This window comes from Lissotriton vulgaris, chromosome 5 (genome assembly GCF_964263255.1).
Source record: "Lissotriton vulgaris chromosome 5, aLisVul1.2, whole genome shotgun sequence".
NCBI lineage: Eukaryota > Metazoa > Chordata > Amphibia > Caudata > Salamandridae > Lissotriton > Lissotriton vulgaris.
The window spans coordinates 240,844,735-240,859,022 of record NC_141693.1 but is presented as its reverse complement, the minus strand read 5'-3'; the positions used below and the strand labels follow the sequence as shown (position 1 = coordinate 240,859,022).

At 46.4% G+C, this 14,288-nt stretch overlaps 1 long non-coding RNA gene across 1 annotated transcript in view; it reads right to left on the bottom strand.

Annotated features, from left to right (window-relative positions):
- Positions 1–308: 308 nt before the first annotated feature.
- LOC147710584 (uncharacterized) overlaps positions 309–14,288 on the bottom strand; it is a 49,702-nt gene continuing 35,722 nt past the window's right edge. Inside the window, exon 3 of the long non-coding RNA XR_015295638.1 lies at positions 309–544. This is a non-coding gene — a long non-coding RNA (uncharacterized LOC147710584). The remainder of the gene's footprint in view (positions 545–14,288) is intronic.

Sequence of the window (14,288 nt, the reverse complement as noted above, 5' to 3'; positions counted from 1 at the left end):
CAGAACTGCTTGTTTGTATATATATATATACACACACAGACATCTGTATATACATATATATACACATCTTTATATACCTCTATATATACAAAGAAAATGTTATAATCCGACAAATAACTCCCCTTAGATGATGTCACTGACCTGGATTAGTAAAACAAGGGCATAACAAGAGAAATGGCTGCTCAACAGGTTACTACAATTTTTATTTTAAAAAACAATAAAAAAAGCTATGCTGTTTTAAATTTTAAAATTGCTTGTGATTGATTTCTCAAAATTGTGTTGCATCAAAACAAAAACTCACATTTTTTTTCCATCACACGAAGGTGATTTGGAAGGCCATTGGCATGAAGGTGAAGACCTAGGGAGTCTACAAGTGGGGCAGCATCCACTGCCGCAGGTGATGGAAGGAACTATGACGATGGACCAATAAGTAAGCAGAAGTCCAGCTGAGAAAATCCTTCCAACATTTGAAGCGTGTGTGCCGCACACTAACCACACTAATGGCCTGCAACTTGCAGTGGCTTATCCCCAGCTTGATGGATAGCTGAAAGCAAGACAGCAGAATGAAGTGTGTATGATTTTTTTGTGTTTTCCTTTTAAATAACTATTTTTTGTTACAGCAACAAAATTTGGCATCAGCATAGAGGTTGACATGAACAACTTGTAAGAAAAGCTCTTAAAAGTGTATGTTTTGCACAAGATGTATTACGCTTTTTTTCAATATATTTTTGATCACTTACAAAGGACTGTTTTGAGCAAACACATGCCTGCCTAAAATAAATTAAACATGATTTTGTTAGATTTTATAAGGGACAATTGTACCAAACAGGCTAAAAGTTTTATTTGTTAAGGTAAAGGAGAATGGTCCAGAGATCCCGCCAAATGCGATGTAGCGTGCGCTACGAAATTCGTTTTATTTTTTAAATTGTTTACTTACCTGCAATTATCCATATTCCGTTGTTTACCACTGTCCACCCTGCCCCTCCCCCGCACCACCTCCCTGCCCCACCGAACTCCCTCCACGGGCCGCGGCTGCTGGGCAAGCTTTTTCTTCATTATAGGTCCTCATTAGGGAAATAGCATCTGTCTCTTATTATCAAGTCCCAAATAGGACCTGATATATGTAAGTGGTTATTGAGTTTATATTGGCCCAAAACCTCTTGGTTATAATAAAGTTACTGATAATAATGAATTAGGGATAAAGTGAATGATTATAAAAATGTATACAGCTTCCGCTGGATCAACTTGAACATATCATATATGAAAATACTTATAAAGTTGTCTGTGATTATTACACAAAAATGTTCAACTTCAATTAAGGCCTACTACCACAATCTCAAAAAGCATCTACATATAAATTATTTATAAAAATCATTAAAATAAAATTGTTTCTATAGATATAAGAGTTTTATAATGTTAAGCATTTAAACTGAAAGTTTCCGTCATATAACACATTTCACGAACCTATTGTATCATTTTCTAACGTTCTAATGCTAAATTTCTAAATTTCATAATTTTTCATAACGATTTTTTAAAGAAACTTATTAAAATCATTATTTAATTAATCTTTTTTTTCTGCCTATCCAGGCACACTTGTATGGTGCTGGTACATCAACTTTTCTCAGTTTCAGTGTCGTTTTTTTTCTAGACGTGTGCACATTAGAGTTTTCATAGTAGAAGTTCAGGTTGTATGACGTGTACGGGCTGAACAGCTTTTATGCTGCATCGATAGTGAATATACTCAAAAGACATTCTGCCACAAGCCTGAAATGAGACAGATATGCCTCTCCCATTTAATATTCCCTTCCTGAGCTAAATAGTCATAGAATCTCCCTGTGAAAAATATATGCCAGAACAACTTAGACCAAATTCCCACTCCCCATTAAACACACCCTCCTATTCCCTTTAGCTGTCATTTTGTCTATCTGAAACTCACTGGTTGTCTTGATCTGTGTTCTGTGTTCTTCAAGGCCTCCCCTATCAATAAAACCCCCAGGATCCACTCTGGGAGCAGTCAAGATTGCCTCATAACGTGTGCTGATCAAATATATTCTTGTTCGCTAGGCGGAATGCCTTGCTCTGGATCTAACCTCTGTAGCTTCCCCACTTGTAACAGGGGAGCTTTTGTGGTCTTTTCAATCTCGTTGTTGTGCCTAGACCAGTTCTCAAGGCTCTCCTGCTTCAGCAAGATGTTTGTGTATTCGTTTTCCAAGCGTACCATGCCATTTTCAAGCGTACCATGCCATTTTCAATCTGATGTAGTGCCTCCGAACTCTCATCTAAGTTCTATTTCATGTTGTTAACTCACATCCATTTCAAGCAAGTAGTCCTTCAGGTCACCTTTAATCTTGCCAATTCCTCTTTAATTTCCTTTAGGAAATTCTGAAGATAATATTGAGACATGGTAATTAGTGAATCCTCATCCCCTCTCAAGCTGGTGATGACAGGGTAGCTTACTGGGCACTCTTACTTTTATTTCTTTGGCCCCACCGGGTGCTTAGCATGCTCTTGATGTTTTGGTAGCAGTAGCCCCTGCCAGAGGCCATAGTATTGGTGGGAAGCATCCGTCATTTTCAGGAGACGGCTTGCCACTATTTCTTATGGGTCAACAGGGGCCAGCACCCTCCTTCTGGAATATTGCCCAGCTCCTCAGGCACTCCATATTGACTAGCATGCCAAAGTTTCTAGTCACTTGCTGGGCCCAGCTGGGGCATAGAAGCTAGGCTCCCAATGGAAGAGCGACATAAAGTTTGTAAAGTTTGAGAATTCCACTATTCTTAGAATCCCTATTAGTGTTACCCGTGTCCCCAAGCAACCACAACCTAACTGCATTGTGTCCAAGACCCAGTAGTGGTTGTTCTATGAGTGAGTTCCACCTAGCCCATATACTCCATGTTCATAGTTCTCAAATTAGGATTGCATGCTTATTCCATAGTGAGGCGACTGCCCCTTGGCTGTGCTTGTAGAAGACCCACATGTGTGTCGTAGGCACCTGTGATGTGTTGCTAAGCCAGACAAGGCTTGTGTGCAGAAGCAGGAGTGAATTCTCATCTTACGTCTCTCACAAAGGATCCTGGCTACTCCCCTCACCCGAATAAACCAGTATTGTTTGGTCCAGGCCAGCAAGGAGACTGCGCTGGACTTTAATTCAAAATGGTGGCCAGCCACACTGCCTATACAGTAGGTCCCTCGGTTTCCTGCTCCACCTTTTAGCTGTGCTTTCGGCAGTGCCGGGACTCCTGCTCAGAACCTCAAGCCCTTGATAAATTCTGGTAGGAAGTAACAGGCCACTCATAATGAAGACCCCTGTGCACTCAAGGGGTCCTGTAGGGATTTTCAAGAACGAGTAAGTAAATGAGCTGATAACTATGCAAACACATGAATGCAATAAGAGACCGATGAAGATCTATTAATGCTACGCAGTGCAGCTGCTAAATCCAACAAGTTGCATTGAATGCACTGAAGTCTAGAAGGCAAAAGATGCAGTTTCCCCTTCCCCAAATGAACATGTAATAAAATGATAGGTTATCGGTTAACGGCCTACTCTATAGGGCTGATACCTACATAAAAGACAGTTTGTGCTGGACTCTTATCATCTTGTTACAAAGTAAGAATTGTGTAAAGCACCATTTTAGGGAATTATGTATACAGAAAAGATAATCTAGAGTAGCTAGCAAGGATTGCATAAGAACCTAACTGTAGCATGCTAGAGTAGAGATATTTACATAAGTATAGCTAATCCTTAAACACTTAAAACCAGAAAGGTGTCCAAAGAGGCCGGTTTGGTTTATGTGAATCAACACTTTGTCTGCACCAGACATCTTTCTGGGCTTCAGGTCATTTCGGAACTACTATGCTAATACTACTTTTTGATTCCTTACTCACATAACACGATCACATTCCTGCATCTGCCCACATTGTCTACCACATATTGGATACAGGGTGTGGCAAATTTCTTTGCAACTGAGCCTTATGGTGTGTTTAATCATGGAAAATAATTATCACGAAGAACCAAACTCCTCTGCGTTCAATCTGTGCATACTGATTTCATTCTGTATATCCTTGATTTTGTGACACAAGTGACTCGACCTCTAAAAATATCTGTCAGGCACAAGGCAACCTCAGTAGCCAAACATTATCAAGAGAACCATTTGGTCATCTGAATTGCTCTGGAAAAAACACACTATCTCCAACCTAACATCACGAATGCAACTGTGCATATAACCTCAAGAAAACCCTTTCAAAGGCCAACCTGACCACTAGATCCTGACCATCTCTTGGGGTAGCAACAGGAGATGGTTCTGTTCAAAGAAGATGTGCATTAATAACTTCTCCTATTCACACTCTATTGAGAAATCAACAGGAATCAATGATAATTTAATTAGACAAAGATCACTGATGAACAGTCCATTCTATCCATCCTTGATCTACCTCCATGATCCACTCCTTCCACAAATTTTGCTCTGTCATCATGCAAACATAATCCCCTACCTGGACTTGTTATCCTACGAAAATGGCATCCTCACCTCTTCCAAAATCAAAACATCCTACAATCAGCGGTGGAGAAGTGTGGCTCAAAGGTTGGAGTGGCAGACCCTGATTCAAAATTCCACGGACCTGATAATTCTCTCCTCGGTGCCTATTCCAATCATGGAGTCCCACTCTGCAACTCTGGGCAATAGCTTGCTTAATCTCCACAACGACCCCCACAATGCTAAGGATGCTTGGCCTCCACCTTGGGGGTGCCCAGGAGTGGACGCCTCACAGGGAAAGCCAGGATGGGTTCCACAGCGGTATTCGTACAAGCGCCTTGAGACCCTTGCGGTGAGTATGCGCTATACAAGTATCAATTTACCTTTACATTACATGACGGTTTCGCCAGCCGTCTCGGGCAGTCTAAACCGTCATGCCCACTTGCATGTTCTCCACAGGCTGTATTGTACAGCCTGGGTGGAGAACATACACAGCCTCCCATTCTCTCTATGAGCGCCGAACCACTGCACTCAGACCAATCACAATGCTGCTGTAAGGCATCGTCGTGATTGGCTAGGAGATTCTGGGAGGCTGTGTGCTTTCTGCTGCGGTGAAGAGGATGGAGGAGAGGTGGCGGCCGGCAGTATTCAGGTAAGTGCTTTTATTTATGTTTTATTCCCCCCCTCCGCTTACACCCCCTGCCTAACCAACCCTGTTCAGTAGAAGCCACTACTGGCTCCAGCAGCATGTCTCACATAATTCCACATTGCGAATCCATCACCCAAGATAATTTGCCTCTTCTCTTTCAACAAATAATTTACCTCAACTCTGAAAAAAGCCTATTTCTACCTATTTATAGCAGTAGTAGTTTATTGTACAGTTAGTTAAAACCTTTACAAAGATGTATCTCATTAGCACAAATTTTAAACAAACAATGTAAAACAGGGATTAAGAATACATCATAGAGAAGTTGAAATGTGCTGCCGAGAACCCAAAGGAGTTAATTAGGGCCTAAAAGGAATAAAGAGAGTATCATTGGTACAAGTCAAGGCAAATAGTTTAAGAGTTGGCATGAGAAACGGTTGTAAACGCATTAAAATGAGCTGCTAGTCTCCTACAGGTTTAGTTGAAGGCTGTTAGTGGTACATGTGCGACAGTTTTTAGCAGTTGCAAATGGAGATTTTGGAGATTTACGACTGCTACAATTACTTTTTTCATGTACAAACCCTATTTTGCACGTCGGTAACCTATTTCCGACAGGCGAAATAGGGTTTGCAAGTCACTATTAGGAAGGGGCGTTCCAAGGGCGTCCTTCCCTAATAGCGAATCACAGTGGGATGTATGATTGTTTTGCAACCTGAATGCGGTTCCAAAGCAATTGCAGTTTACTGCCTACTTCAAGTAGGTGGGAAGCCAGTCACAAAGGGGAAGGTGTCCCCAAGGGACCCTTTCCCCTTTGTGAATGGCAGCGAAAACGTTCAGACCACTGCCAACTCCTCAAAAATTAAAAGGGAACTTTTCATTTTTCTTTTTTAAATGTATCCCATTTTCCTTTAAAGGAAAACAGACTGCATTTACGAAAACAAAAATGCTTTATTTAAAAAGGAATCACAGACATGGTGGTCTGCTAACCCCAACAGGCCACCATGCCTGTGAATACAGGCAATTTCCAATGGGTTGCAAATTGCGACCTACCTCATGAATATTAATGATGTAGGTAATTTGCGACCCCATTGAGAATCACTAAATGTGTCTGAGACACATTAGTACATATCATTTTGTGACTTGCAAATTGTGAGTCGCTAAAAATAGCAATTTGCTAATCGCAAAATGAAATGGTCGTATATGTGGCACTAAGGAACTATGGGCTAGATGTAGGTAATTGCAAATTACCGATTCTAAAATACCGAATTTTACCGATTCTGTATTTTAGAATCTGTAATTGCAATGTAGATAAAAATTCGGTAAACAATACCAAATCGGTAAGATTCGGTGTTTACCGAATCGGTATTTACAGATTCAGTATTTGCCATTGATTCCTATGGGCCTGGAGGCCCATAGGAATGAATGTCAATTACCGAATCGGTAATTACCGTTTCGGTAAATTTAGAAAAAGTCAAGGGTGGCAGGGTGGCACTTTGACACCCTGTTGCACCCCTGTTTAGTGCTTGTGTGCCACATGGCACAGGTGTAAATGCACATATTTGCATTTACATAGGAATTTGTTATTTGGTAAATAACGAATCCTTAAAGCCCTGTAGCACTGTTTACAGTGCTACCTACATTACAAAATACAGATTCAGTAAATTTACTGAATCTGTAAATTTACCTAATCGGTAAAATTACCAATTCTGTACAATTTCCGATTTGGGTAAAATTACCGAATCTGTATTTTTTCATTCCCTACATCTCAGTATCCAAATACCGGTCGGTAACAGCCGAAAATCGGTATTTTTGGCCGTAACCGACCGGTATTTGGATACCTACATCTGGCCCTAAAATGGAAGGCAGATACTCAATATTGTGAGAACTCAACGACAGGACCCTGTGTACACGCAGGTGAAGGGAGATTCTAACTCGACTCACAGAGCTTGCCGGACGGAGCAGCAGTTGTAATACCATTTACACTATCCACAAGAAACAAACAGGACCTATCACAATAAGTGATGACATCTATGAGAATTTTTCTAATATACAAAGACCCCTTTCGGGTTGGAAATATCACCAAAATCAAGAAATCTCAAGATACAGATCATAGCCCTGAAGAAGTCGTTGGGTAATCCCATGTAACACGTGGTGGCTAAGAAACAGAATTAAGTGCAGAACGGACTTCACTCACAGAAGGAGGTAAATAAATCACCTTGAGATACACATGAGAGACAAACTGTGATTTGTTCATGAACTTGTATTTGTATTGTTTAGCGTGTGCAGAGGACCTGTAAGTATAGCTGGGTGGCCTCGACCACAAACTTGGGGATCTGGTGGTTTTTCCCTACCTCACTGCACCGTACCAGATTTCAGATTGTGACCTAGTTTATAAGTGATAAAACCCTAGAGTGTTATTTTCCTATTATCTAAAACCAATCCTGTACCAGATACTCGATATTGGTCAAGAACTTAGCAGCTAAGGAGGGGGAATGATCAATGTTAATAAAGTGCTTAATTACAAGGTGCAAGACTAGCAGTTACTCAATCAAGCTTTGTATCAAAGAGGTGGCAGCGAACAATCTTAGTCAGATGCTGAGCAGTAGAGCAAGGAAAAGAAGCAAATGACGTCAGCAACTACTTTCCTAATACAGGGCAATCACAAGAAGGAGCAGAGGGGACATGATGCCACACTTCCTGCTCCCACTGTTCTGCAACCAAATGCATTTACTGAATTTTTATTGAAAGCAAGATTGTTGTCTTTCTTATTAAAGAGGAAGCTCTGCAGACATTGTTGATTTTTTATACTTCCTGCACCGGGCAAATACACGAGAAGCATTTAGATGATACTGCATTAAGGGCCACAAGTACGACACTTTTGAGTGGTTGCAAACAGAGAATAAGGCCATTTGCAGCCGCGGCCGGTGGAGGGAATTCCATGGGACAGAGAGGCGGGGTGGGGGAGGGGCAGGTTAGGGGTTGCTAAAAAACGGAATATGGATAATTGGAGGTAAGTAAACAATTTAATAAATAAAACGAATTTCGCAGCTCGCCCTGCATCGCATTTTTCTATGCTGGGTGCGCTACGAAATTTGTTTCATTTATTAAATTGTTTACTTACCACCAATTATCCATATTCCGGTTTTTAGCAACCCCCCAACCTGCCCCTCCCCCGCCCGCCTCTCTGCCCCATGGAACTCCCTCCACGGGCCGCGGCTGACCATTTGGGAACGCTAAAGATTCGTTTTGTATACACTAACCCTATTTTGCAAGTCAGTAACATATTTCTGAATCGCAAAATAGGGTTTGCAAGTCGTTATTAGAAAGGGGCGTTTCAAGTGCATCCCTTTCTAATAGCAAGTCCCAGGGGCATGTAGGAATGTTTTACCACCGTATTCCGGTGGCAAAACATTAATATTTTACTGACTCAGTGAAGGAGGTGGTAACCCATTCGCAAATGGACCCTTTCTCCTTGAATGTGGGCACCAACATTTTCTAAGAGCAGACAGTGGTCCCACGCACCACTGCCTACTCTTAAAACATGAAAAGGTAGCTTTTCAATTTTATTTTTGAAATACATCCAGTTTTCCTTCAAGGATAACAGACACCATTAAAAAAAATGCTTAATTTGAAAAGCAATCACTGACATGGTGGTCTGCTGACTCCAGCAGGCCACCATCCCTGTAATTACAGGCCATTGTCAATAAGTTGCAAATTGCAAACTCCCTAATGAATATTGATGAAGCAGGCCAATTGTAAACCCATTGGGAATTGCAAACAGCGTCTGAGACACTGTTGTACATTGCATTTTGTGAGTTCCTAATTGCAAGTCGCAAAATGTCACAATTGAGAACTCACAAAGGGCCAGATGTGCATAGACTTCCATTTACGATTTCCTAATAGCGAATTTTTGCGATTTGCTATTTGGAAATCGCAAACATCTATGTACAACAGTGTGTTTTACACTGTTTGCGATTCCCAGTGAGTCGCAAGGGATCTGCCTCATTATTATTCATGAGGAACTGGCTGGCACTCACAGGTATGGTGGCCTGCTGGGGTCAGCAGACCACCATGTCTGTGACTGCTGTTTAAATAAAGCAGCGTTTTATTTTGAAATGCAGGCCGTTTTCCTTAAAGGAAAATGGGATGCACTTAAAAAAGAAAAATGTAAAGTTTCCTTTTCTTTTTTTAAGAGTAGGGCCTGCTCTTAAAAAATGTTGGTGCCCACATTCACAAAGGGGAAGAAGTACCTTGGGGACCCCTTTCCGTTTGCGAATGATTACCGGTAACTGCAAATGTTTTGTGACCGCACTCTCCATCGCAAAAACACTATACTTATAGTGCGACCTTGCTGTTAGGAAGGGACGCAGCGAAGGGACGCAGCGAAGCGATGGGGCACGCGGGGAGGGGCTGGGGGGAGCAAGGGGAGGAAGACTCGCCCGCCGTTGTTGTTTGTGGATGGGGCTGAGGGAGGGGAGGGGCGTATGGGGGGGGCCCAGTGGGACAGGACTTGGATATTGGGGCTGCTGAAGGGGGCATAGTGGGTGACCTGGGGGCAGGGGAGAGGGCATGGCTGCGGGGGTAAGTGGTGGCCTGGGGAGGGATACAGGGGTGCCACAGGGCCAGGGGGATAAGGGGGAGGGGCGGCCGGAGGGGGTGGGGCGTGAGGCTGGTGGGGGCAGGGGCCCCACTTTTGGTGAAGGGGGACTGGTGGGTCCACAGTGGTTGGAATGGGGGGAGGGGTGGGGGTGGAGGGAGTGGGCAGGGGCCCGGGCACCCGGCATTGCGAGGAGGACACTCTGCGGGGTTGGGTCGGGCGCACAGCAGGGTTGGGGCAGGGGCAGCGCGGGGGAGGGGATGAGGGGCCTTTTTACCCCGGCATGCTGGACTCCACCTTCTTTATTGTATTTATTTATTTATTTTGAAAGTTTTATATAGCGCGAACAAGATCTTCGCAGATATCAGAGCGCTTTACAGAGGAGGGGAGCATATATACACAGATACATCAATAGTGTTAAAAGTACAGTGTAGTGATATCATAAACAATCAAGTAAGTCAATTTCAAAGTCATACAAAAATGCAAAGGGTTCGAACAAGTAGTACAGATCAGTATCGAGTCTTTGAAGTTGATCCCCAGTAGTGGTTCAAGTGTATTTAGCCATGAGGATCGCTTTTACTTCTTTCTTGAAAAGTATGGTAGAGGGGATGAGCCTGGTTTCAGGGGGGAGTGAGTTCCAAATCCTGGGGGCCATTCCTGAGAAAGAGCGTTTATAGGTTTTTTCCTTGCGGAATCTTTTAGGCTTTAGCAAAAGATTGTTTGTGCCTCTAGTGTTTCTGGAGCCTCCAGAAATCGTCAGCTTCTGAGCGAGGTATCTAGGTGAGCTCAGGTGGACAACCTTGTGCGTCAAACAAGCGATTTTCAGGTGTATTCTGGCTTCAAAAGGCAGCCAGTTCAGGGATTTGAAGTCAGGGGAAATGTGTGAGTGTTTTTTTGATCCAGTGATAAGTCTCGCTGCGGCGTTTAAAGAGGCTCTTATGGGTGCCGTAGTAGCTAGGGGGAGACCGCAGAGGGCGGTGCTGCCGTATTCTATTCGAGGTATGACTAGTGATTGTACCGCAGTTTGGAAGTCTTTGGCTGGAAGGAAGGGTTTAAGTTTCCTAAGGGTGTTGATTTGGTAGTTCGCTCCCTTAGTTGCTTTGTTGATGTGTTCCTGCATGCTGAGATTGGTGTCAAGTGTTATGCCCAAAGATTTTGCTGAGTCCACGATGGTGGGTTGAACATTGAGTGCCGTTAGGTGTTTAAGCCACATTTGTGCGGTAGTGATCTTCGCAGGAGGTGAGATCAGAAGGAACTCTGTTTTAAGGGCATTGAGTTTGAGATGATTAGCGGCCAGCCAGGATTGGGTGCTTCTGATCGTTGAGTTCAAGAGCGTGATGTCTTTGGGTGATTGTAGTTTGAGATAAAGTTGGGTGTCATCAGCATACATGTGGAAGTGCACATTGGATTCTTGTAGCAAGGTGGTGAGAGGTTCCATAACTAGGTTGAACAAAGTTGGGGATAGGGAGGATCCTTGTGGTACGCCTAGCGATACAGGTCTTGGCGCGGACATCAAGTTGTTGCTCTTGAATTTCTGCGACCTGTTATGCAGAAAGGACGTGAACCATTTGAGCACAGTTCCAGATAGGCCCATTCTTGTGTTTAATAGTTTGAGTAAATTCTCATGTTTGACGGTGTCAAATGCGGAGGAGAGATCAAGGAGGATGAGAAGGCAGGTATCGTTATGATCTAGGATTTGAAGGGCATCGTCAATTATGTGAGTCATAGCAGTTTCAGTACTGTGATTTGCTCGGAAGCCTGATTGATGAGAGTTGAGGAGATCAAACTGAGTAATGTGTTTAGTCAATTGTATTTGTGCGCATTTTTCCAGTTCCTTGGCAGAAACTGTTGGCGAGGCGCTCGGGTGAGTAGCATGCGGATCCGCTCTACCGAGGGGATGGGCCGGCTCTGCCTTGTACGGGCGGTCGCGCTCCAACGCGGGACATGCCAGGGGACACCAGCCGATGGAGGCGGGATACATCCCCGCCAGCCCCCCCCAAAGGGTCGCGACGGCCGCCGGGGGTAGGGGGGTGCTTGTGGACAAAACTACTCCAGCGTTTGGTGCGAGTGCAGCGGAGGGGCGGAGAGAGAGTGTGGATTTGGTGGATTTGATGCGGGCGTGCAGGGAGAAGGCGGGGTTGAGCCAGCTGGAGCCCCTAGGGGGCAGCCGGGAGTTCCGGGATGTTGGTGCGGGGGAGTCTGGGGAGGAGGGGGAGATACGGGAGGGGGAGGGGGGACTGAGTAACCTTGTTGACAGTGTGTTGCAGGTACGGTCACGGCAGGACGCGCCCAGAGTGACGGCCCCCTCAGCTCCACTGGTTAGGCGGCAGGATCCAGCGTGGACGCCGACCTTGATGCCAGGCGAGGTTGGAAACGGAGTGGGGAGAGGTGCGGGCAAGCGGCGCTGTGCGCAGGTGTCGGTGGGGACGGACACTGGGGTGACGATTGGGGGCGGCTGGTGAAAGGCCGCTACGTAAAAGACACGGGAGTGGGCACGGAAGGCGGGGCAACAGCGGGTGGCGTCGGGTCAGGCATTGGAGGAGAGACGGCGGCACCGGCGCGAAGGCAGGGGAGTCCGCGAGTGGTGGGAAGCAGAGTTGTGTGGTACCGGTGCGCAAGCTCCCATACATGGGGGTGACAAAGCCGCTGGGGGCGCACCTGTCGCTGGCTACAAAGGAGAAGAAATTGAAGGGGGAGTACATAGACATTTTGAAGCTGTTGCACAAGGAGCTGACTTCCAAGGAGGGGTCTAAGGAGGAGGAACAGGAGTTGGTGAGGCGTCCGAAAATTCCCCTGACGACTGACAATTGGTCGGCGGCCTTCCTAATATACGCTAGCGTATATTGCGAAAAGTTTCCGGATCGGTCCATGGCGCTGTTTAAGTACATGGACGTGGTGCAGAGGGCGCAGGTGACATACGGTGGGTACGCCTCGTCCCACTATGATGAGGAGTTCTGGGCGCGCATGGCGGCCGACCCGGACGCAAAATGGGGGAGCTTGATTCTGACCTATACCAGCAGACGATGGGCGGGACCAAGTTTGGGCGCAACATCTATACGGCCATCGGTTTGCCGCTTGTGCCGACCCCCTTTTTGGCCCGCCCCACCCGTCGGTGGGTGGGGCAGAGTGAGTCAGCCAGCCAGAACACGGTCGGGGCTTGCTGGGATTTCAATAAAGGGGTGTGCGGTTGGCAAGTGTGCCGTTTTAGGAGCGAGTGCTCAAAATGTGGGCGGCGTCTCCCCGTGGTGCGCTGCTGGGGGGTCAGAACCCACCGGGGCAGCAGCCTGCGCCGGGAGGAGCGCAGAGCGGGGGGACACAGAGTGGGGGGCAGGTCGGAGGTCGGGGGGCCGGAGCCCTGGGAAAAGGCTCATACTCTGGTTAGACTGGAGCAGATGGAACCATGGCTGGCGGTGTATCCACGGGCGGATGATGCAGCAGTTTTGCGTCAAGGTTTTCGGGAGGCATTTCGGTTGGGCTATGAGGGCCCGTGGATTGCGCGCTGGGCGGACAATCAGAAGTCAGTGAATGCACATAAAGGAATTGTGCAGGAGAAGCTGTGTAAGGAGGTCAGGGAGGGCCGGATGGTGGGCCCCTTTGAGGAGCCTCCGCTGCAAGGTTTGATCATCTCCCCGATCGCGGTGGTGCCCAAAAAGGAGCCGGGGCAATTCCGGCTGATACAGCACCTGTCATGGCCGGAAGGGGAGTCGGTGAACGATTTCATCTTGGCTGACTAGCGTCAGTGTCTTACTCGTCGGTTGATGTGGTGCGGAGGCTCGTGGCGGAGGCTGGGCAGGGCGCTCTGATGGCGAAGTGTGACATTAGGTCGGCATTCTGCTTACTCCTGGTGCACCCGGAGGATCACCAGTTGCTGGGGATTCAGTTTGACTGTGGCATTTTTGTGGACAAGGCGCTGCCTATGGGGTGCTCTATCTCATGCGGGATGTTCGAGCGTTTCAGTTCCTTTCTGCAGTGGGATTTTTCCAGGCGCACAAGCTCTGAGACAGTGACGCACTACCTGGATGACTTCTTCCTGGTGGGGTGGCCCGGTTCGACGGACTGCCAGCAGCAGCTGGACAGTTTGACTGAGATGATGGGGGAATTTGGGGTTCCCCTGGCATCAGAGAAGACGCATGGTCCCAGTACGGTTTTGTCTTTTCTCGGTATAGAGCTCGACTCAGTGGCAATGGAAGCACGCCTGCCGAAGGACAAGAGGTCGGCAATGTTGGCCTTGGTGGGCGGCATGCTGGCGAAACGGAAAGTGACGGTGCGGGAGGTTTAGGTCCTGTTGGGGCATCTTAACTTTGCGTGTCGCGTAGTGCGAGCGGGCCGGACTTTCTGCCGGAGGTTGGGTTTAGCATTGTCAGGTTTGACCCTTCCTCATCACCATGTGTGTATATCGGCAGGGATGAAGGAGGACTTACGCATGTGGTGGCCGTTTCTGGGACGTCTCAATGGCGTGCCCATGGCGCAGTCGGAAGACTAGGAGTGGGACGTCACGCTGTAATCTGATGCGGTGGGTGTTGGAGGTTTCGGGCTGTACTGGGCCAGTAGATGGTGCGCCGAGCAGTGGCTG